Genomic DNA, 26573 nt, shown 5'->3' with positions numbered 1-26573 from the left:
GGGTAAGTGCCCCAAAGTGGGCTTGCTGGGTCAGAGGGGAGCTCTATGTTTAGCCTTTAAAAGCAGATACTCTGAAAACATTGCAGGAAGGAATAGGAGACACAGTAGTGTTCCTTGGCACAGGTCAAAGCTTTCTTAATAAAGGCCCAGAAACACATCACATCAAGAAAGTTTGGAAAAATGTGATTGCAACAAACTGCAGAGATTTTGCACAGCAAATGATACAGTTAACAAGACAAATAGAAAGCCTTCAGACTGGGAGATCTTTATTGACCATACAACAGATAAGGACCTCATATCTAAAATATACTTAGGCTGGGAATATGGCTTAGCAGCAAGAGTGCTTGCCTTGTATAAATGAAGCCCTGGGTTTGACTCCCCAGCACCACATAGATAGAAAACGGCCAGAAGTGTCTCTGTGGCTCAAGTGGCGGAGCACTAGCATTGAGCAAAAAGAAGCCAGGGACAGTGGTCACGCCCTGAGTCCAAGGCCCAGGACTGGCGAAAAAAATAAAAAAGGTGAAATAAAATAAAATATACTTAGAACTTAAAAGTAAATAATTTCTCTCAAAATATATTCTGAAATAAACAATGGCCCCCTCAATAATGGGCTAAAGACTTAAAGAGAGACTTCTCTGAGAAGGAAATCAGAATGTTCAAAAGGCACATGAAAAAGTGCTCAGCATCACTGGCCATAAAAGAAATGCAAATCAAAACAAAATTGAAAATTGAGATACCACTTTACCCCAGTAAGAATGTCCATTATCAAGAAAACTAACAACAACAAATGCTGGCAGGGATGTGGACAAAAGTTTTTTTGTTTTTTTTTTTCTTTTGGAAAATTCTTCTGCATCTGGATGAATTCACATCTTATCCCTGTCATTCAGCATGGGTTTTCAGTAAACATTCAATATTAGACAGGAAATTCTATCACTTGCAATGAAAAACCCCAGATACAATGAAATATTTGTAGTGAAATTATTTTATGCATTCGATATTAATATCATATTATTTAGGTTAAAAACACTAATTGGTTCTGTTATAATTTTTACATCATAGAAAAGAGTGAAATCTGGATCTCTTGTTGTAGACAGCTTTCATGACTCTAGTATTAGCAAATAAGTATATTTCTACAATGTTCCCATTTCTTTGCTATTTGCATAAAAGTTTTCCCTAAGATAATTTTATTAATAATATGACATTCATTTTTATCATTAGCATTGGAAATTATGAATAATCGTAGTACTGTTTCTGATAATAATTGAAAAGCTGATTCTAGACAATTGAACCAATATATGGATATGTGATTTTGTACATTCATCAATTTACACATTTGCAAATCAGCTTTAAAATTCCAAAAGAAAAATGAAAATAATAGGGATATCAAATGTGAAATGAATGCACAAACTGTTTAATAATTAAAATTATCTAAAATAAACTAGTGACTTTATTTGTCTATTATATACCTACAGTAATCTGAGAATTAAACAAATATATGCTGCTGGTAATGAAACTTTATTTTGCCTCTGAATTTCTAAAAAACACATTTAACAATATTTGTTAAGTTTCTCCAAATAATTCATTCACACATACTGTTAATGAAAATTATAACTGCAGAGAGAAATGTCTAAAGAGTGAATCAATAAATACATCATCACTGATAAAAGGTAAAAGTAAAAACTACAACATACAAATGTAAGGACCAGGGGCTGGAATAAGGACTAGTGACAAGAGTGCTTGCCTTGTATACATGAAGCCCTAGGTTCATTCCCAAGCACCACATATATAGAAAATGGCCAGAAGTGGCTCTGTGGCGCAAGTGGCAGAGTGCTAGCCTTGAGCAAAAAGAAGCCAGGGACAGTGCTCAGGCCCTGAGACCAAGCCAAGGACTGGCACACACACACACACACACACACACACACACATACACACACACACAATGTAAGGACCAGGAAAAATTGGGAAAATGAACGTGAACTCTGTAAAATGTCAGAATTAACATCTGTGCCAATGTAGATAGATAGATAGATAGATAGATAGATAGATAGATAGATAGATAATAGATAGATAGATAGATTGATTGATTGATATTGCTTAAAATTGGGTCTTCATTCTTGGTAAATATTTTCATGATTGAGTCTCCCTACTTACCCTTTTTGCCTTTGGTTATTTTTTTTTTTTAATGAGGCCACTAGCTTTTGAGGTGTACTATGGATCTCTGTTTTCCACTTCTTTACCTCTGGAGAGGCTGCTGATTTGACGTTGTACTGAACCAAACAAAGCCAATATTATAAAATTTAAAAAGGCTATGATTTAGTTCAAAATACGTTCTGCAGGGAACCAGGCACTATTGTGATACGAGCACTTTGCTATTGCTCTGTTTTCTCACTTGTTCTATTTAGGCCGGAAGTCTATCCTCCTGAAAACTCTGTCAAGTTTACCATTTCATATCCTTTACTCTTGAGCTCACATGTGTTGTGCTCCTTGGTTGAACAGCATTACTTTCTTCTTCAAGTCAGAGATGCCCTCACCGCTCAACATATCATAGAAATGATCCTTCAGTCCGTGTCTCAGCTGCTATTTTTGCATTCCAACATGTATTTACTCTTTGCTTACAGCGTTTCTCTCTTCCCACCATAAAGGCCTGCCCTGCTGACCTCAGATCCACTACTGGGGGCTGAAGTCAGTGGACAATTTGAACCACATAGTTCCCCAAAATCATGAGGTGGAAAGCTGTATAATAAATTACATACATTGCATCCTCTGTGATGATTGGATTTCATGGATCAACCTCTATTAACAGTCATATAACCCATTAGGACTATTTACGAAAGAAAAACTAAAGACTGAGTACTAACTGGATCATTTCAAGGCTAAATGTCACAAATGAGTTCTGAGGAAGCTACAGGTTAGAAGAGAACATGTCCTTCATTTCTGACGACATTTTTCAACTTCCTTAGAAAGCCGACATTTTCCAAAATGAATCTAGACCAACAACTAAGTTTGAACTCTCCATTGAAGAATTAGTAATATAAGTAATGGAATCTACTATCTAATCACTATGTATTCTGGTGCATTTTTTAATTCTCAAATTTATTATATCTCTAATGAAAATAAGAGTATCGTTGGTCAAAAGATATAAAGTGATTAATCACATATCCACTAAGGGCATTTTAGAAGTGCCCCAGCTGAAGAATGTGACACAAGAATCATTAAAAACAAGATTCAATTTTCAAAGATACTAATCTTAAACTTTATTCTGTTGGCAGAAACAAGAAATAATATGCAGTGAGTTCAGATGCTCAGGATAATGGGAAGCGTAGTTCTTTGGTACTGCCAGAAAAGAATACATTCTTAGAATTTCTGCAAGTTGAGTAGGGTGACAAGTGATCAGAATATGACAAAGTGATATTACAAATTGTTCAGAACAGAAAAAATCCAGATCCAAAAATATTTTTTTTCCTTGAGACAATGATTCAAGTCCAAAAGCAGCATAATGGTACCAAATGGATAAACACAACCATAAAGTCACTCCTCATGCATAATGCATAGGCATTCTCTATTGGACTTGATACCACCATCTGGTATATAATTATTCCTGCCTCACTCTACACTGTGGTATTCACCTAATGGAGTGACAGTACATTACAATAACTCAGCACACAGTCTCTTTACTGCTAAATATAAGGTGCTTTTTGTTTGTGTTTAAGTTCATAGAAATCTTTAGGAATTTGATGTTCATTGCTTAAAGCAAACATTTTTTTGTAGAACATCTCTAGAAACAGAGTTATGGGTAGTTTTTATTTTTCTAAACTATCTATTCTTTTTTATGGTTACTTGGTTTCTTCTAACATCTGTAACCAAAAAAAAAATTAATGAATGTCCCAATTCTCTAGTCTCATAACTTGGTCAAAACTTTTTGTAAATGGATGCTTGCTTTTATTTATTTCTCTATATGTTTAAGTGGTGGAAATCAAGGTTATTAGTTCTGTTATTTCTATAGTAAGAAAGTAATAACTTTTATGAAACTACAAACTCATTCAGTTATCCATTTAACACACATTCACTGCATCTTTACTAGACCTAAGATGGGATTTAAGGGAATAAATCTATTTTCACAAGTAGAATTCAGGTTACAAAATAAAAATCTTCCTGAGTATTTACAGGTTCTAAAGATATAGGAAGCACAGTTCTCTGTGATATTATTAAACCCTAAATATTTTGATTGTTTAGTAATTCGACGTCTTAGTAATTTATTGTTTTCTAATATGCAAAATGTGTTGGCTTAAACCTATAATCATCTTGGCTCATGATTTTCCAGTTTAGTCAGGCCTGGCAAGTAATATCCTGTCCTTGTTTTAAAGGCACACCATGAAACTGGAAATCAAGGTAGAAAGTGGAAATGGCTTATTTACATGAGTGAGAAGTTATGTTTAACTTGGATAATGGCTTAAGAGGAAGGATGGCTTGAGCATTTGATCATCTGTTACATAGGCTTTGTTAGTTGGCTATGTGGGCTTCCAGAATAATACCTAGGTTGGAAAAATGTTGAAACCTAGTCTTTATACGATACAGGCAACCAAAATCACTTTTATCAAATTTTGTGCCAACATTTACAAGTTAGTCACCTACTTAGTAGGACAAATATTATATTTTTTCAGGGGTCCATCTTTGTCTAACCTTGATCTATTATTGCAAATGAAACTTATCAAGCATAAATAATGACTCAATTATTAGGGATAGCTTAGGGAATAACAAAATTATTTTTTCACTAAAGTCCAGTGTGTTGATGTCTAATCCCTTTTCAGTACCATGGTTCTGAGGGGAGAGCATTATATTCCATAAGATATCTGACAGAAAAGGTTTTACATTTACCAAAACAATTCAGTATAGTCTATAGAAATGTTGTCTAAGACATCAGCTCACTGCTATAATTCTTGATATGCAGGAAGCTAAGCTCAGGAGAATCAGGGATCAAAGTATTTTCAACAAATGCAGAAAAATCTGTGAGACTCCATCTCTAATTAATCAGTAAAATGGTGGTACTGGAGACATATATTTAGTGGTAGGGCACCAGGAGCAAGCAAGCTGCATAACATTGTGACACCTTGATACATGCCATAGTATCAAAGAGAAAATAAAAGTAATTTTATCCATGCCAATACATCTTTTAGCTAAATTTAAATTTATAGACATAATGGATATATATTCACATATATAGTTACAGATATATCCACATAATGGATATATACTCACATACATATCCATAAATAGATAGATGATAGATAGACAGATATATAGATAGATATGCTATGTAAATGGATATATAGCCACATATATGTATATCTGTGTATGTATATATGTTATATGGTATGTGTATATACACACAGATATAAATGGTATACCATATATATGTAGACAGAGAGATCATATGCATGTATACATACCATACATGTATATATGTATACCTCTCCATATGTATGTGTGTATACATGCCGCTGAGAAAATGAATTATGTGCAATAACATAATAAATATAAATTATTTTGTATGTTAATAATACCAAAACTTTTAGGTAAAATTGTCATTCACATTTTCCATATAAGTAAACTGAGGCCAAGGTAAATGTAATTATCCAAATTTATGCAATTAATTTAGAAGAGCTTGCATTGAAGCCCAAGCTGTCTTTTTTAATGCCTCAGTGCTGCATGCTCCTGCCCATTTTCAGTACAGTCAGAACATTCAGTTCATCTGTTTTCCTACCAGATATTTGCATTCACTAGAGCCATAACAAAATTCAATTATTATTTATTATAAGGAAGGTTGAGGATTGAGTAACCCTTTCCACTATCCCATATGAGATGATCTACTCAAATTTTACTTTACACAAACTTCAAAACCTATTCATGATGAAAATGTGTGTTTGATATATGTCTCTTTCTGTGTCAAATTATTAAAACTAATATTTAGAAAAAATGGACAAGGTAGAGTCATACATGAGTAAATATATAATTTAGGAAAACAGCTACTACTGAATCATCATTTTGCTTCAATATTTACTTTTAACTTTCATTTTCTTTTTTATATACCTTATTACAGAAGAGAATAAAACTCTCCCTGTGTACATAAGGACAGAGACTGTTATATACTAAGTGAGGAAATAGATTATAAAAAACCTTTATAGAACATTAATAAAACATTAATGTAAGATAAAACATCAGAAGGCCTGGCATGGTAGTCCATGACTCTAGTCCTAGCAGTTTATGGCAGAGTTAAGAAGTTAAGGATCACAAGGTCAACCTGGGGTATATAGAAAATTTCAGGCTAACCTGAGCTATATAAGTGAGAGTCTGTTTCTAAATTAAAACAAAAACTAAATAAACACAATACATTAAAATAATATTTGGAAAACAATTTGTGGGTCTTTTTAATTATCGGTTATGTTCCAAAGGTTACATGGAAGTAGATTATAGTTATAGTTTAAGACAGTTATTTCAAGACCATTTGATAGCAAAAAAAAAAAAAAGCTTTTTGAAAAATTGAAGTCTCATTTTCTAGAAAGTTTCTCCATTAGTGTTAATTATGCTCTCCCTCGAGTCAGGAGCACAGGCTGCATTCAGAAAAGGCAAATTCTTTCACCAGCAGGTGCTTTAAGTTTTCAATTCCATGCCACTTGACTGAAGACATTTGCAACCAGTTCCTTTCATGCTCATTTTAAAGCTCCACTGACACATGATTTGTGTACCATAAATTTCACTCAATTACAGTTTACATTTCAGTGGTTTTAGTTTATTTACTGAATCTTCCAAACCTATCTCAGAGTTTTTCAACTCTTCCAAACAGAATACTTTTTTTTTTCTTAAGTTAAAGAACAATTGTTTTCCACTTTCCATCACTCCACCTTAGCCCTAGAAAAATGTGTGTTGTTCTGATTTATCCTTCTTCTCAGTTAGGGAAATGAACTCATGGAAAATATTTTTGACATATGTTAATGTAGTGCATAATTTATAGTGTGACCTCTATGGTTCCTGTTCATAACATATTAGAGGCAGGGTATTGTTCCTCTAAACTCATGGTATAAAATTATCAAAATAATTTAAAGAAAATGTAAAGCAGTAGACCAGTGGAAACTGGCTCAACTTACAGAATAATATATTGAAGTAACATTCTTATGTATGTATGACTGTGGATAATTTGGAGGTGAACTCAAACTTTAACAAGCAGTACAAGAAATATATCCAATGCCTAACGTAGGAAACGTAGGAAACGTAGGAAACTGTACATCACTTTGACAATAAATAAGAAAAAATCTATAATAGGACCAAGTACTTCTGGCTCATGCCTATCACCCTCAGTACTCAAGAGATGAAGATCTGAAAACTAAAGTTCAAAGACCCTATTGGCAGGAAAGTTCATGAGTCTCTTACTTTCAATTAACCACCAAAAAGCTTAAGTGGAGCTGAGGCTGAAGTAATAGAGCACTAGCCTTGAGTAAAACCTTAGGATAGCACTCAGGCCCTGAATTCAAGCCACAGGGCATACAAAAAAAATAAATAAATTAAATTAAATTTTAAAAAACTCTCATAAGTTTTTTGAATGCTTACTTGAGACTTTTTACTATTTCCTCACATACAATATATATGTGTATGTCTACATACATTCCTAGGAACATTTCAAGGAAAAAAAAATGTGTTGTTTCTGGTAGCTGCCAACACTACTTTACTCACTCCTCCTTCCTGAGATTTTCCTCTTTCAAACTTGTTCCTAACGCACATGCATTCTAAAGTTACCCCTCCTCCAGGCGTGATGTCTCTTTAGATCTCTAATCTATTTTGTTAAGACTCTTTCTACTGTCTCCTTAGATAATCCATTTTTTTCTTTTTTCTCTTTTTCTACTGCTTCCGTTAATATCTCATTTCCTCTGCTCCACCATGTTTCTCTGCTTTTTAGAGCTCTTATTAAACACATTGTGTGCTACTTATTGTAAATGATGTACCTAAAACTTATCCAGCAGAGTTTCTGTTCCTCTAGACTTCCTTTTGTTGAAGTAAAGTCAGTATTCACATATATTCTTACATTTTTTGATATAATTGCACTGCCTATCATATATGCTATTGGCTTTAATCATACTGTGTACTCAATATCTGTTGAAGAACTTAGGCACTATTTTGGTGCTTTCCTCCAAAAGTCAAACATTAAAAATTGCTGAATTCACTGAAAGCTGAGGTGAAGCAATTAAAGTAAAAATTATGGCTATGATTATTTTAATATTAATTGAAAATAGGAAATAACTGATACATTTTTACTATATGAATATAAGAGACCAAGTTCTATATCTGGGAAATTAACATACTGTTTGTTTTTGTTGCAAACTGATCAAAGTAAATTACAATCAGAGTGTTTTCATAAGAACGGAGAGAGTTTTCTCAATTTTAATATTTGCTCACATTATCTTTCCTTAAACCTTTGACACCTGCTGGAAAAGTGTAGGTGGCTGGCTGGGAATGTGGCTTAGTGGTAGAGTGCCTATTATGTATGAAGCCCTGGGTTTGATTCCTCAGTACCACATAAACAGAAAAAAAAAAAAAAAAAAACTAGATGACAGTCAATAATGGAGCATACACAAACAAGTTGGAAAAAAGCATATGGACTTATTTCACATTGTTAAATTTGCTACTCCTATTTTTTCTGTGGGTACAGTGACTTTATTTTTCACTTGGTTTCACTGCCACTTGAGGGGCACATACAGCCCCTCCCCCCCTTTTTTTCTGGTTATTTTTGAGATGGAATCTCAGAAGTTTTTCTTTCTTGCCTGGATTCAAATTCAAGGACTGTACATCTCAGCCTTCTTCCTTAGCTAAGTTTACAAATAAGAGCCATTATTACCCTACTTCTATGAATATTATGATTTAATTAGCATCTAAATGTTATAGTGAAGCCATTTATATTTATTTGGTTTAAAATGCAGAGTCTAGTTACATAAAACCAGTCAGACTGGTGCTATCCAATTTTTCTCCTGTCTTATTGTCCCAAGTTCTAAGATTACAAGTAGACATTAGTACATTTAGCTAGTGATTTTACAATATACTAGTGAATTAGGGATTAAAGGTCTATTATTAAATTAGTATGCTAAAAATTTGTGGATAAAAAACTGAAGAGGAGATGATAAGAAAGAGAAAAAAAGATAAAGCACAAATTAATCTGATTCATGGAGTCTACTAGTCCCCCTAACTTGAGGATCACTGGAGACTACAATAAAATCATGTCTATCTATAGTCACTCCAGCCAAATGCCTATTATTGGGCTACCTGTTATTTGCTACCTGGTAGCTTTGCTTACAGATTTCTTTTTTTTTTTTTCATAAATGACCAATTCGACATTTGATATTCTCTGGAAATATCTGTAAAACCTGGCTAAGTGTGTGTGTGTGTGTGTGTGTGTGTGTGTGTGTGTGTGTGTGCATGTGTGTGTGTATGTGTGTGTTGTTTCTTTCCCCTCTCACTGTAGAGTCCTACACTTACACTCACACAAATATCTGTTTTCTCCACACCCTATATATGCATTCAGTGGGCTCAGTGTTTGGTCATCAAAACTAAGAGTTAGCAGAGCTAACTCTTCTTTAGACTTTAACTGCTTTATTCTGCCCTTCAACTATTTACATTTTTACTCAGAGTAATTTTGCTTTAATAATAATGCACTGAATATATTTTCCTTTTTAATTTACACTTTGATTTATATTTAATTTTATGATGCTTAATGTGATAATATTTTAAAGCATTTTTAGTGTCTATCACCTCATAAACACTACACATTACTAAACAAATAAAAATAGTCATATTAATTTTCAGGTAATTTCTTCATCTCATATATTATCTGGGTTATGCTAATTTTCCAAGGGTCAGTGAACCTCCATTAGTGACCTTTATGCCTTTGTTTCATTGTAATCTCATTCTAGAAACAGAAACGTAAATCCACCAAAGGAAAACATTCCAAACACCATGGTCAGAATTAGTATTTTATACAAGAAAGAATGTTCATTTAATTGTTTCTGGCTTCATTCATCCACAAACTCAAGAAAAGAATCATACTGATATGATTCAGTATGGTAACCATACTGATAAGTATTCAATAAATGTTCTTGTATAAATGGACAATGATGTAACGCTTTTAATCATTATATAGATAGTTCCACTCTATGCCTATATTAAACTATATTTACACGAAGAACCATATTCTACTTTTAAATATGCCACTAACAACTTTTGTGATCTTCACTCTTAAATATAATACTTTTAAATCAGTGTTGTCTCTTTTAGGAAATAATCTAACTGTGTTTAGTAATTTGTGATTGTCCAAGTGTATAAGACTATTGTAATGTGTGATAATATTATGAAGGAACAAGAGGCATTGTGGTTGTCATAAAATGTCCATAAAATGACAAAAAATGTTCAGGGTAATTTCTCCCTTGATAGATATTCTCCACTGAGGGACTATTCATCATTTTGATTGACACTTGTAAGCCTAGTGTGCAATTACAAGTGATTAGAAGCACATTAGAAAAACAATTATAATGCTATATGTAGACACATTCGAAAATAAATTAATCCTTCAAGACTGGATTAAGTCAACATTGCAAATTCCTGTTTACTTCTCCCATTAGAATTAATCCATTTTTGTTAGAGAGAATTTTACTCCTTTTGATTTTCTCAGTGTCTCATGTTTAGTTAGTATGCATATGATATTTATTGAATGAATGAATATATAAAAATTTTCATAAATCACATATGCACATGTATATAGGTACTATAAGTGAATATTACAGATTTATTCTTGCTATCACTTGGAAATATACAGGCAGCTTCTGCTATTTTGATATAACACATATGGTACCGAAAGTAGAAAGGACTCCAGAATGGTTTTGAAGTTGGCCAGAACTGTAAGTAGTGTCTCCATGGCTCTTCCTGTCCTGAATCTATTGATTATATTATCAGACTCTAGTTGCTGTTTTTCCTTTCATATTTTCCTGACTTTCATCCAAGGTTACTTTTCCAAAGAGAATAATGGGCAAATAAGAATGTCCAATAAAAATATATCGATATTTTTATTCATTAGATAATCATATATAATTGTTTCCAACTGAACAAAATAGTAGGCTAGCTATTATAAAGACTGTCATAATAGTATCCTATTATTGCTGAGTTTGTGATTTTATGTTTTAATAGTAGAGTACCCAAAACAGTACATACACATGGATATGTTATATTTGATTTTGGTCTACTCAGTTTCTCACCATAGCCAGACCTCACTTTGTTGTCTAACCATTGCCTCCTTAAATGAATGTACACTGTCTCACTGCATTTTTCTCAGTAGGTCCTCAGAGCCCGGTCAACACAAGCCCACAAATTAAACTGCTTCTGCCAGTTATTATGGATAACAGAAAGATTTCAGATAGGAAAATGGTCATTGCTATAAAAAATACTGGTTACATAATATTTATGCGAATGCTCCTTTTTTTTAAATACTCATTTTCTCTTCAGTTTTTGAGTGTAAAAAATACATTAAACATTGTCAAATCATGTCAAGCTAGATAAATTATCTATAAAAAATTTGGAGCTTCCTAATGGGAGGCTGTCACAAACTAGCCCCGTGCAACAATTTGGTGGGGATTCTGAAAAATCATAGAGCTCTATTAAAGAATGAATTTAAGCAATATTTTGAATTTTAATTTTAAAAGAGCTACATAATTTCTCATATAGAGAAAAAATCTCTTACTTCAGTACAGAGCTGGAGCTGTCCAACTAATTTGCCTTTCTAAAACATAAAGACAAACTTTGCTCTCGCATAGAATCTTCTTCCCCTTACTCCTCTAACTATTATTTATTATAAAATATTTTATTAAATGATAGACCTTTTGTTATATAGAGATGCTTTCTTGGGAGTAATATAAAAATCCTGTCGCCTCTGGCAATTGCTGTTGATGTACACTAGATTGATTTCCAGTTTCTCTTTTGTCAACCCACAAAAACCTGGAGTGTGGAATCCTTGAATTTCTACTTGCTCTGAGATTACCTACAAAGCCTGTATGGTTGAAATCAGACCAAAGAAACGTGTAGTTTTAAAATGGACATCATCTCATCAGTATTCTGAACCACCGCCCTTGTGTGAAGTACGAACATTTAACAGTGAACCTAAGGATTTCTTCTGAGATAAAAGTGATAACTTAAAAAGAAAAGAAAAGAAAAGAAGTAGATCTGTCTTTAATTGTGCTTAAAAACAAGGTAGAAAATAGTCATATAACTTTCTCTTATGAGATGTCTCTCATTCATTTCAAGTATATATTTCTATCCGATATCCAGATTTAGCCTATCTGATGGGATAATTACGTGTAGAAAGTCAAACTGTTTGTGTGGACATCACAGAAGCTGAATGTCCACAGAGAGGCAGATCTCAAGTCTTCTCAGTGACTCAGAGATTAGGATATCACTGTGATAAATAAATTTTTTAACAAGCAGTCCAAAAGTTATTTTAATACTCCTTTCTCTTTTGGATGCCTTCATTTCATTTCTAATCTGGACATCTTTTATTTGCTTCTTGTTGTAAGAGTTTTTGCCATTGTGAAAGATATCTCAAAGTCAAATTCTTTTTCACATGTGTGGAACTGCAACTTCTTTAATGTGATCTCTTTGTACTTAGACTTCAAATTAGTCTTCCTACTGCTGCTTTTCCTTCTAATAGTTGCAATATAATGCTGGCATAAATGTTTACTATGAGGTTATTCTATTGGTTAAACATTATTTTCAGCAGGCCATATGACAAATTAAGAAATCTTAGTAGTTGTGAATGACACATCTAATAATCACAGGAACAAGTAAGTTACTACTTTTGAGAAGGACCTGTCCTAAAGAAAATATTTTATTTTCCCCCAAATATGATAATAACTATGTGATACAGATTAGAGGAAAGGGGGAGATTATAAAGGCCCCTCAAGCCTCTGGGTACTGTGGATACAGCATAGTAAAATTCCTTTGCATCTCCCTTTATATAGTCTGATTCACTTGTGCCTAGAGACAATCCGATTTCAAACAAGCTTTAAATAATGGTGAGAAACCAAGACCTGCTGGAGTTTGAGTGACCTGCCCTTTGAATACAGTGTCACAGGACAGAACAAGTTAGAGATTTTCATATGACCTGGGACACCCCTGTATTCAACAGTGTTCTTATGAAAGTTTAGTAATTCATTGAGCCTTATTATAAGTGATATTCTCTAATGTATAGATTCAATTGCATACTAAAATGTACTTCCTTTCACATTCATCTTGAAGTCTCTCATTCCTGTTGAAGAACGTATATGTTTTTCTATTTTAGCCCTCACATATTTTAGTTTTATTCTTGCTATTTCTCTCTTGCTCATAACATGACAGAATCTGCTTTCCAAGCAACACTTGACAATAATGTAGCAGACACAAAAAGACACAGTATACCCCTGTTATGCTTGGATATCCATCATCAGGGATTTTGTATCTCAGAAGCAGTATCCAGCTGTCCTGCTGATTAAATCATTGTCTAGAAAAGCTGGCAATACAAGTCACCATGACAGGCATGTTGTTAGACTTATGTTTCAAGAAATTGGAGAATGCCCTGACAGGCACCCTTGTGGTTCTTCCTACACAACTTCAATTCAGTGGTAAATCATATCAACTACTTTTGAGATAAAAACTGATGATGAATTATTCTTACTTGAATGTTTATCATGGAGCCCTAGGTGTATGCTAAATTATATATGCTGAGGAATTTGAAAAAAATTAAGAAATATCATGCAGATATTGTTGCACACACTCTTAATGTGATCAAGTATTTCCACTAAATATATATGTATATATATATATGCTTATAGAAAATATATTGGTATACTCAGCATAGGTCATGTTTCATATATCCTGGTCCTCAATAGATTGACACTATGATCCAACATAGTTTGGACAAAAAAGATGTTGAAGATGACCATAAATGTCCCATGCCTATAATTAGAGCTTGATTGGAGGATTGTGGTTCAAAGCCAATTTGGGCAGACAAATGAGCAAAATTATCATCCTCAGTTAACCACCAAAAAGCCATAAGTGAAGATTTGACTCAAGTGGTTGAGGAGTGTTACCTGGGAAAGAAACCAAAAGAAAAAAGGCATATAATAGAGCCAAGAGCCAAGCAGAAAATAAATCCTTGAGTCTTGGGGAAGTTAAGCTACATGTATTTTTAATGAATAACTAGGCTAAAAATCAATGATGAATGTGAAAGCATGCAAGGTAAATGTAAGCACTTTCTGCAAAAGAATGAAGTGCAGAACTGCAAGTTTTTTTGAAGGAGAAAAGGTGGGAGCAAAGCTTTCTTTTCTATCAAACTGGGTTTCTTAAAAACCCCTGTGTAGGTCTGGTAGCTTATGTTTTGCTGATTATCTTATTCTGTTAAGACAATATCAGCAAGTAAAGAAAGTAGCAAAGAGTGTGAGTAAGGCATGCTTCAGATTACTCAGCAAAGTAGAAGAGGGTTAGAAAATGCCGGGCTCGGGTCGCCTCCCCTGGCATGGGGGGGGGGGGGGGTAAGGCTCTACTCTACTCTAATCGCTCCCTTTCCCACCCTCTCCCCTGGTCACTCGACCCGCAGGTAAGGCCAGAGTGGAGTGGGGGGCTCAGGAAAGACCTCAGGTGCACGGGGCGGTACGAGATTGCTTATCCTCCCTCCTTACCCATGAAGGAAGCCAGGCATACACGGAGTCTCAGAGACAGCTTCAAGAGCAAATCTGATTTGATAAGGGAGTGGCTAACAAATGATATAGTAGGAGTGACCAGAAAAGGGGTGATTGACCAAGAGCTGGCGATAGGTTGGCGAGCTTGTCATAAGAACCCCTCATGCGCTAACGTCACCTGCATAGCAACACCCCAGGGGCAAAGCCCGCGAGAATGGGGAGCACATGGGCTGGCAAGAAAGTTGGGGAGCTGGTCGCAAAGCCAGTTCTTCTGGTTCCGGACCCAGAGAATTGTGGCCTGCTTCCGCATTCCCCCTGGGCTGGGGGAAGGGCGGCATCTCAGGAGCGCTCTCCTCTGCCCTTCCCCCTCAAGGCCAAAGCTGAACCCCAACAGGAAAAATTAAGATACACCTTGGGAATGTTGAAGAAAGAAACAGAGGGTGAGAGTGCTTAAGATTATTAATTTATCTCAATCTTTTAATGGTCACTTTGAGCTATTTAATCTTTTTTTTTTTTGGCCAGTCCTGGGCCTTGGACTCAGGGCCTGAGCACTGTCCCTGGCTTCTTCCCCCTCAAGGTTAGCACTCCGCCACTTGAGCCACAGGGCCACTTCTGGCCGTTTTCTGTATATGTGGTGCTGGGGAATCGAACCTAGGGCCTCGTGTATCCGAGGCAGGCACGCTTGCCACTAGGCTATATCCCCAGCCCTGAGCTATTTAATCTTAAACAGACTGTGAACCTGAGTTTAGCTAATCTGAGCAGAGGGGCTGGCCCTGATGATTGGGACTAAAAGGGAACAAGTCCTAGCTGCTGGTGGCTCACTCCTGTAATTCTAGCTGCGCAGGAGGCTGAGATCTGAGGATCTATACTCAAAGCCAGCCCAAGCCAGAAAGTCCTGAAAGACTCTTATCTCCAATTAACCTCCAGAAAACTGGAAGTGCCACTGTGGCTCGCATGGTAGAGCCCTAGCCTTGAGCTGAAGAGCTAAGGGACAACACCTAGGCCCAGAATTCAAGCACCAGGACTGCCAAAAAATTAAACCTAAAAAATAATGAGCACATGCACAATAAGTAATACCAATTATTAAATACATCTGAGGAAGAGAGTCAAATTGGAGTTGAAAGAAAAGTTTAAAGGATAAAGGATAAAATAAATAAAATGGGTAATTGTGAGAAAAGTCATTTTTTTTCTATCAAAATGATTTGCTTAAAATTTACTGTGTTGGCCTGGTGGCTTGGCTCCTGTTGATTATCTGCTAACAAGAAAAGAAAGTATCAAAGGGTATGAGTAATTAAGACACACCTTAATTGCTCACAAAAGTAGCACAAGGTTTAGATAATTAGGAATATTAATCTTACCTCAAAGTCTTTTTAGTCATATTTTATAAATACATCCTACCTACTTCAAACTTGTCAATCAAGAGCACATTGTGAGCATGAGTTTGGCAAATCTGAGCAGAGGGGAAGGTCCCCCTGTACTAGGGATGAAAAGAGAGCAGCCTGCCAGTTCTATGTGCTTGTTTACAGATACTCAGCTCACAGTGCACACTTCTGCAGAAGTAAACTTTGCCTTGCAGACTTTGTTTTGAGCTGGTGTCCTTATTCCTAAACAACACCCCAATATCCTGAGCCATATCTAACAAGGTATATGGGCCCAGGCGAACACAAGAGACCCTTACAGCCACAAGACAAGGCATGCCATAGAAAAGAACAGAGACAAGATGGCTGTAAAATCAGGTAAACAATTTATAAGACACAGATGTTATTAAATACACACTTAATGAGAATGTTTTTTAAAGTTTCAGAAAAAAGGAAAGGAAGATTCTCATGAGTAAGTATGTAGAGAATGAGCATGAACAAAGTCCTAAAAGAAAAGACTAAAATAGAGGCCTCAAGACAGACATGAAGCTTTTCAAACAAGGAAATTATTGCATAAGGCTAGTGAGATTTTTTTTTTTTTTTGGCCAGTCCTGGGCCTTGGACTCAGGGCCTGAGCACTGTCCCTGGCTTCTTTTTTGCTCAAGGCTAGCACTCTGCCACTTGAGCCACAGCGCCACTTCTGACCATTTTCTGTATATGTGGTGCTGAGGAATCGAAGCCAGGGCCTCATGTATACGAGGCAAGCGCTCTTGCCACTAGGCCATATTCCCAGCCCGAGATTTTTTTTAATTAGCTGCTAAATGTGGCTATTGATGAACCTCAAGTCTTAATTCATGCACAAGTCACCTAAGTATGCTGTTCATAATCAAATCTAATTTTCTTTCTCTAATATAATCAAAATTTCTTTCTCTCTTCCGTCAGTTTACTTTACCTTACCCAGTCTGTCTTCCCGAATTGTTTGTTTTTCATCCTGGTTATTATCTGGTTTGATCAATTAATTATCTTTTGTATATACCCACTTTTCACCTTATCATCTATTCCACGTTTATGTTGTCAGTTTATGCTTTTTTTCTGGGCTCCTTACTAGAAGAGACTTTTATTTACAAGTGTATAGTCCCCCATTCTTTAAACTGAATGAACTGTCTTAGTCACAGCAGTTGCTGGTTCCACACATAGCTGAGATATCGAGAGAAGATCAAGACAGGATATACATCTATGAGGATGGAAAACTTGGCTTCCATCTAAGGCCCAGATTCCCCTTCATTATCATTGGCATTCATTTTCTCTGTTAATTTCTCTTCTAAATTTTATCATGCTTCAAACCACTGACTGCTAAAATTATTCAGACTTTGTTTTCTATACCTTTGGTAGATCTGAAATGGTTATTTTGTGAATTAATCCATGTCATGAGTTTGTAATGATCAACAAGTATTGGGGACTTCCATGCGGAAGATTATACAAGTAAACACTTGTCCTCTCCCAGTGCATTGAATGAGGATGTCTCAACACTGTTCATATGATTACCAGACTTAGATGTGTATTTCAAGTTCCCTCACTGTGAACTTTCTTATTATTTCCCCTCTACCCCAAGAGTCATTATAAACAGTTGAACCCCACTTCATTGAGTATAAAATAACCTGCCATTCTTTTGTATGGGAGAATTTCCAGCACATGCAAACCACCATAACAAGTTTTGTGGATGCAGAAAAATGGGTAACATAATCAATCTAAAATGTAAGTACCCTTTACCTTTTTGAGTAAACACAGAGACATCCTTTCTGGATGAGACTCCTTTCTGGAATAACAAACAAAAAGCTCAGTTAGTGGTATTGCTCAAATTGGAGGGCAACAACTATGAGCAAGAAAACTAAGTTAGAATGGGATGTCCCAGTACTGGCAAAACCATAAACTCTCTTAGATGATTTTAAATATATTCCAGTGCTGATGGTCAAAATCATGCTGAAACACTACTTCTAAGAGTAGTTTCTTACTTAGGATTCTGCTCATCTCCATGAATTTTATATCTTTTGTATCTATGCTTTAAAATAATACAGTCATTTTAATGTAATAATTATATTTTCTCCATTTCAAACATTACATTGGCATGCTGTTGACAGAATATAAATCTATGGCCTGAATTCAAAGTAGAAAGCCATGTACACTCTATTATCTGACGCTAGTGAATCTCAACATTGGAAATATTCAATTGCTTTGTTTGCCCTCTAGAGCTCTTCAATTTAATAGTGAAATATGCCTTTGAAATAATTTAGTACAGATTATCTTTTCATTATAAATTATGTCTTTTCACACAATTATTTTTATAAAAGCCACTATCTCAACAATTATATTTGCTTATTTTATTATTCATAATTTTTTCAGTTGATTATTTTGAGTCAGTGATTGCTTTTTGATAATTCAGAAGTACTTGAGTACATGTCATAAGCATTTCAATTTCTTCTCAATTCTAAATTTTCAGTAGTGTTTCCATGGTACTAAAAATGTAATTACATTATAATCAAGGAAGGTATTTTAATAGCAAAGAAAAATTTTAATTAAAATCTTCCCAAGATAAACCATTTTATGAAGTAATGTCTACATGCAAGTTATTCCCTTATCTTCATAATCTTTGACCTTATTGCCTGTGATAAAATATATTTATTTTTTATTTTAATTCTGGTAGAATATTTTAAATTAATTTATTAGGGAATGAAATATAAGTAACTTAAAATATGCTTATATATGAATGGTGAAGTTAGAGTTTATAATTTAATATAAGGTTTATTTGTTTATGTGTTGCATTTCCAAAAGATTTTTCCAAATTATTTATTTTAAATGACAGCCAAACAAGTGCCAAGTGTCCCAGATCAAGAAAGAACATTGTAAACCAGATGCTCATGCCTATAATCCCAGCTTCTCAGGAGGCTGAAGATTAGTGTTCAAAACCATTCTAAGTAGGAAATCTATGAGACTCTCACTACCAATTAAATGAACTATCAAAATGACCAGAAGTGGAATTGAGGCTCAAATATTAGAATGCTAGCTTGGAGCAGTGAAAGTGCAGGGTAGTGCCCAGGCCCTGAGTCAAAACCTAGAACCAGCATAAATGAATGAATGAATGAATGAGTAAGTAAAGAGGAAAAAAGAACATTATACTAATGAGCTAAAATGCAAAGCAAGCAAGAAATAATATACTATTTAATATGATTTACTAAATTCATATTTTGTAAATGTTTTTTCAGTTTTGTATTATTGAATTACTATATGAGCTGAGCTGAGTAAATTTCAATAACTAAAATCTGTATATTTGTTTGAGAGGTTAACATGAAATTTTTCTGTAAAGAAAAGAATGCATATAGATATTGGCATGTACGTAAACACATACTAATATTTAGTTGCACACATATATGTGTATAAAATATGTGACCATATTTAGTTGTACAATAAAATATACATGTGTGTGTACATGTATGCATACATATGTATATGTATATGTATATGCATGTTATAGTTGTTCAGTAAAATGATTTTAAGCACACAAACATGAAAGCTAGCACAGTGAGTGATTCTTAATATAAGGTGATAGTCACAGACTCCGTGTGTCAGTTTGCATGTATCTAAATACTTAGTGAAGTCCACAGGCCCAAGAAGTGCATGAGAAAGATAGGTTGCTGCTGCCTTGCTCCAGGAGTTTTCCAACAGCCACAGTTGGATAGAGATGACACAAAAGCACTGGGCCTGAGGCAGAGTCCTCTAAATTAACAAGAAGCTAAGAAGCAAACCTGAAAAGGCCTGGGAAAAACCCAATCCACCATGTAACCAATTTCATCATTAAGGAAAATTGTCTTCAAATGAAACCATGAATATTTGGAAGCACAATGCATACCTACACATGGGTTGGTTATATAAAATATTTGATTTTCTATCTTCTGTGGTGCTAAATCAGATCTGCAATAGTAGAGACCAAAAGGCTTTTAAACATGTAGTAACATTAACAGATTATAAAGAAAACTTATAAAACCATCAGAAGCACATGAGTTTCCCACAAACTTCTGATATGTTAAAATTTTGGAGAACATTTATAAGACTTAATTTTTATCTTTAAAATTATTGTTATTATAAAGGTAATATACTTGGGATTGTAATTGCATGAGTCAGGAATGAATATTTTTCATTTTGTACAGCGTCTTTATCTTTAGTTGGACAAAGCAGTTGTCATTCAAGAGAGAAATACATGAATGCAATGGATCTTGATCAATGAAACACAAAACTCCCTGTCCAATGTGATGCACATGTCTGCATGAAAAGCAGTCACTGGATCAGTAGCCTCTTACCTTCCTCCTTGTAGCAATAGAGCAACAAGTATCCATCTAGCTGCAGTCAAACAGCATTCTATCCTTTGTCTCAGATGTCTCTCTGCACCTGAACCTGTTACCAACTGTGTTCTCTATTCCACTTCTTTTCAACGTATTTCCAGTCACATAAATGAATTATTTAAAAGACACAGCTAGACTTTTTAAAAGAAAGCAGAAAAGGTAGATAAACTGAATTTATTCAAATTTTATATTCATTGCTCACATTTTTTTTTCTGAAACAATATTCCTGTTGGAATAAAATTTTCCTTCCAGAAGAGTGTACAAGGCTGAGCTTCTTTTAGGAAAATTGTTTCTAGTCTGTTGAACATTATCAAAATGTTATCTTAAAAGAATGCTTCATATGCTGTCAAGAAGAACTTTAAAAAACATAAGCATGAACATGCAAATCAGTTTGAATTCATTTCCTTTCCATTTGGGATAATATTAGTTTTTGGAAAGGTAAATAAAGTTCTCACATTTTTTTCTCATCTTCAGGAAACTTTTTTCTATTTTCTTTCTCTTATTGCAACTATTCAAAGAATTCCTCAATATTTATCACTATCACTTCTGACTATAGAAATTTTGTAGAGTGGATCCAACGATAGATCAAAATTCTAAGGAAAGATGATTTGGGAATGCATGATGGTACTTCTAATCATGCAAAGTAGTACACAAATCAAGTCATTTACATTCAGCCAAAAGCTATAGATCAATTAGCTAATTAAATTTTTATTGACTCACACACCACAATGTGAGTACTAGCCGTACAACTTTTTTAAAATGAGACACAGCATGGATCATTTATGTCTTTAGTTTGGGTATTACTAAGATTTCTGAAAAAGGATCTCAAATTCTTTTGGTGGGAATATAAATTTGTAGGTAAATTAAGCTGGAAGCTAGTGGCCCTCATGTGTAATCTTAGCTATTCAGGAGGCTGAGATATGAGGATAGATCAGTCAGAAAAATCATTGAAATTCTTATCTCCAATTAACCACCCCAAACACTGGAAGTGGAGCTGTGGTTCAAAATGGCAGAGTGCTAGCTTTGAGAATAAAAGTTCAGGGACAACACCCCAGCCTTAGATTTAGGCCCCCATGGCTGAAATGCACACACACACACACACACACACACACATATATACATTATATATCATACTAAATATATGTTACCTACTATGGAAATCAGTTTACAAAGGCTCAAAATACTAGACATGTAACTATTTTATACTCTGTAGAAATATATCAGAAAGTAATGAAGTCAGAATACAAAAAAATCACCTTCACACTCCTGCTTATTGTGGCACTATTCACAATAAGTACGACATAGAATCAACCTATAAGCTTGACAGAAAATTAATGAATAAATTATTGTGTTATACATAGCATAGTATCATTCACCCATAAAAAGAAATAATATCTCTTGCAGATAAATATTCTAAGTTGCAGAATAACAAGTGAAACAAAATTATCCATACCTATTTAGACGAGTACTACCAGCTTTATCTCCTATATGGAAGCTAAAATAAAACTATATATTCTGAAAGTAGAGGTTTATTTGTATGGAAACAGCTGAAGAGGAAAGGGATATACAAGAGTTAAGAGTGCTTAAAAGAGGATACCCATAGGTCAAACATAGTATATGCATGAAGGAGCATGCCATAGTAAAAGTAACTGGATTATATTATCAAATAACCATATTATGATTAATGCATATAAATCATACTAATCATTAAGTCCAGAAAGCAATCAGGGATGACCATGTAACTACACACAGTCTTCATATATTCTGGATACATCTGTTCCTATTCTCTGCCTTGGGTGATTTTTCATCATCATATATTATAAACAAAGATGGCAAAGCTTCATAACTTCCAAGTAGCAGGTTTTCAAAGGAAGAAAATATAAATGGCACCCATCCTTTGAAATCACTTTGTCTGAAAGTGCCATATAGCATTTCACAGAACTTTATTACATGGTCACAATGGCATTGAAAATGCCTGCCCCCTGCAGGCTTACAGAAGAAAGATATCATTGTCCAATGAGTGAAATTAGATTGTTTGAAAGAAATGTACTCTTTATCTGACTTACATGTCAATGGCCCTTCTGTACATCACCTTTACAAATCAGTAAAAATGCATTACAAAAGAAAAAAATCAGGATTCTATTTATTAATAGAAAAACTGTATGCTCTCTGATTATAAGCTGCCAGCCTTCTTAGTTTCTTTTACCTTCAAGAAAAAAATAAATAGCCCTCAGTAGCTACTGAGAGTAAGGGGGAGTACAAAAATGGTGGGACAGAGAGTAAACAAATTCCTCAGTGATATGCACTAAATACTATGTTGACAATGAACTATAAATCTGGGGGAGAAGGTTCAAGACAGAAAAACTGGTAGAAAGTGATGGAAGGGGTGACCCTGTCAAAAAGTACACTTGTGGCTGGGAGCACGGCTTAGCGGTAGAGTGCTTGCCTGCCATGCATGAAGCTCTGTGTTTTATTCCTTTGTACCACATAAACAGAAAAGGCCAGATGTGGCACTGTGGTTCAGGTGGTAGTGTGTTAACCTTGAACACAAAGAAGCCAAGGACAGAGTTCAATTCCCAGGACTGGCACCAAAACAAAACAAAAAAGTTACTCACTACTAGACTTATCTAATTGTAACCTCTCTATATATAACTTTTACAATAACAAGTTTTAAAAAAAAAAATAAGGCCTTCTACAGAGAATAGATAAATTATTGAAAAGCAATTGTAGGAGTTTAGGAAATGACTTTCATTGATACTACAGTTCTCAAAGTGAGATGACTCAATGTACCTGTTTTTATGTCATCATATAGTGGTAAGTTACTTTATTTGTATATATACTGTTTACACTTGATTAAACAGTTTTATATTCCCCAAAGAGTTAGTAATAAGAGATTAACATTTTTGAGACAATTTTCTCCCTGGAAATTTGAAGACTACTATTTTGGTGCCCTACAATTTAATTTTCCTATCTCACTTAACACTTATACAACTCTATGATGGAAGTTTTACTTCAAGTTTTCTGGTAAACTTAGTTTTAAGATTGGAAAAAGATTATTTGTGTGGGATGTTTGCATTTGTAATCTTAGCTATTAAAGCAAATGAGTAAAGTGAGTCCAAGGCCAGCTTGTGATACACTATCTCAACAAAGCAAAATGAATCAAAGCAAAAAGTTTATCCAGGACATTTTTGAATGGGATAGATATTGAATCCAACTGTTTTTATGAGATTCTCTTATTTTTACAAGACATATAGAGTATCAGGCATATCTAAAACAAAAGAAAAACAGAATAATGTCCACTGTTTTTAACTATATTGTTTTCTGTGTGTGTTTCCTTTTCTAAAATTATTCTCTCTCTTATCAATAGCCTTTCCCCCTTTTTAGAGTAATTCATATTGATATGGAACAAGACACATTGTACTGTTTCTGCATATGCATATAATGTCATTTGATGATATTCACTGACTTTGTTACTTGCTTATACCTAGTCCACTTTTTAAAACAATTTTAAGATGTTTCTTTATTTTATTTTCATAAATGCATATAAAGTATTTTGCTCATGTTTATACCTTTCCTTCATGTTTCCCCCCTTTTACCCTTTTCCCACTGGTTCCACACTGAAGCAGTCCCATTTAAACTGTTGTTATGATTCTGAATATGAAAGAGGATGATTATATATTTTGATAGAACTAACATTTCAAACTCTTGTATTTCAAATATCTTCCAACATAAAAGTCATCTTTCCCAAATGTCTTTCTAACTTATACAGTTTTGTGCCTTCCAAGCTCCTTGTAAATTATTTTGCTGGGTTTTGATATTTTCTTGCATTAGGAGTTCCACAGTTCTGCATGGAAACTGGGAAATGCTTTTCACTCATCTTTTTGCTGTGGTACATGGCTGTGCTTCATTGTTTCAGCAGGTTTACTTGCCCAGAGGAAAACTTTTTGGCAGCAATCTATGTGAAATATCAGGGAAAGTCCATTTCCTTGACAAGGTGGCAGGAGTTTCATTGGGTTTTCAGAGGGTTAATGGTTACAATGCTGAGCCTGATGGCATTGCTTGCAGAATACAGAGGTTGCTGGAAATTGCAGTATTGGTACCTAAGCTCAGTAAAGCATCAGTACCACCCACTTTTTTTTTTTTTGTCTCTGGAATGTTGCTGAATATTGAGACCACTGATTCTAGGAGTTGGCCCAGAAGTGACCACTGCGCTTGTCAGCTCTTCAGCCACCAAACCAAAGTTTGCTTTTGTTGCTTTACACAGAAAACTGTAAGTAATATAGCCCTAAAATTTAATTTGGTCATAAGAGGAAGCCAAATTGTTATGGCTATAAAGTAACGTTGCTCAAAAAATTGTATTGGATCTGAAGGATGCTATCAAGTTGTCCACTTAATAATTTTGAGAGTTTGAACAATGAAAATTAATTTCTCGGGATTTTTCTCTAACCTGTAATAGGCATGATTCTAGAACTGCTTCTACTTCAAGTATCCCCGGCCCCACTCCTAAAAAAAAGAGAGATGTAGTGAGATGAAGTAGACTGTCATTTCAATTCAGAGAATTTTATGCTAGGTGCAGCTCACCCTACCTTCTTGACTCTCAGGCTCTATGACTCACGAAAATTCACACCAACTTCTCTGGCCTAGATTGCTCATCTGAAAATGGTATCATAATATTATGTATATGACAAAGAGGTTTTGATGATTAAATAAAACATCACTTCATCACTTTTAAGGGGTTACGTGCCTAGCAAGTAGAAAACTTTATTAAGTGTAGACTCTAAGTACTATCACTTTTCTTTCACTGCTTTTATGTTGATGTTTATAGTACATTATTATGAAAACTGGTTTAGGGTCTCAACGTAGATCAACTAAAGAAGAAAGTCCAACTTCAATATTTTATTCATTTGTTTTGTATTAATTCATTGATTTATTCTTGATGGTAGAGATTGAACACATGATCTTTACATGTTAGTTATATCTATATCTACTGAGCTATGTCTCTAGTTCCATAGTTAAGTAATAATATTAAATAATAAATAGCAATTATTTGAGGAGCACAATTATAATCATTTAAACCATAAATATATAGGTTCTTCTACCAAGGAGGCTGAATTCTGTGAGTCATGGTGAGCCAGCCAACATAAGAAAACCTTTGACATACTTACCTCTAATTAAACCCAACAATAACAACAACAGAAAAACTGGAAGTGGAGCTTTGGCTCAAGTGGTAAAGCACCAGCATTAAGCAAATATTCTAAGGGACAATGCTCAGTTCCTGAGTAAAGTCTCAGTATCAGAAGATAAGGAAAGAAATAAAAAACAGAAAGGAAAAGCAAGAAAAATAGGAAAGAAGAAGAAGGTTCTTGGTTAAAGCTAGCTAAGTGCTAAAAGTTCTGGGGGTTTTTGTTTGTTTGTTTTGCCAGTCCTGGGGCTTGAACTTAGAGCCAAGGCTCTGTCCCTGAGCCCTCCGTCCATAAGGCTAGAGCAACAGCACTTTGAGCCACAGCACCACTTCCAGCTTCTTCTGTTTATGTGGTACTGAGCAAGCAAACCCAGGGCTTCATGCATTTTTGAAACTCAAAAATATACAAATACGTAATAGTGAATTGACAAAACTCTATAATAAAGATACACCAACAGTAAGATATGATATTGAAAGGTCTAGAAAGAAACATAAGGAGACATGCTGTAAATTCTGCCCTCAGCTCAACTCACATATTGACCCTGAATCTTCATGCAATGTGCTAATCTTTCAATTTCCTGGGCCTTGGACTCAGGGCCTGAGCACTGTCCCTGGCTTCATTTTGCTCAAGGCTAGCACTCTGCCACTTGAGCCACAGCGCCACTTCTGGCCGTTTTCTGTATATGTGGTGCTGGGGAATCGAACCTAGGGCCTCGTGTATCCGAGGCAGGCACTCTTGCCACTAGGCTATATCCCCAGCCCTAATCTTCAATTTCTTAATCCAAACCAGGAAACAGTGGCTGAATAGTCCACAAAAATTTTAGATTGAGAAATTGTATCTCAAATATATATCATACTACATATTCCAATTAAAAATAATATCTGAATATATATCCCTGAA

This window comes from Perognathus longimembris, chromosome 9 (genome assembly GCF_023159225.1).
Source record: "Perognathus longimembris pacificus isolate PPM17 chromosome 9, ASM2315922v1, whole genome shotgun sequence".
NCBI classification, from domain to species: Eukaryota; Metazoa; Chordata; class Mammalia; order Rodentia; family Heteromyidae; genus Perognathus; species Perognathus longimembris.
The sequence above is the reverse complement of the archived record's forward strand: the minus strand, read 5'-3'. Positions refer to the sequence as shown.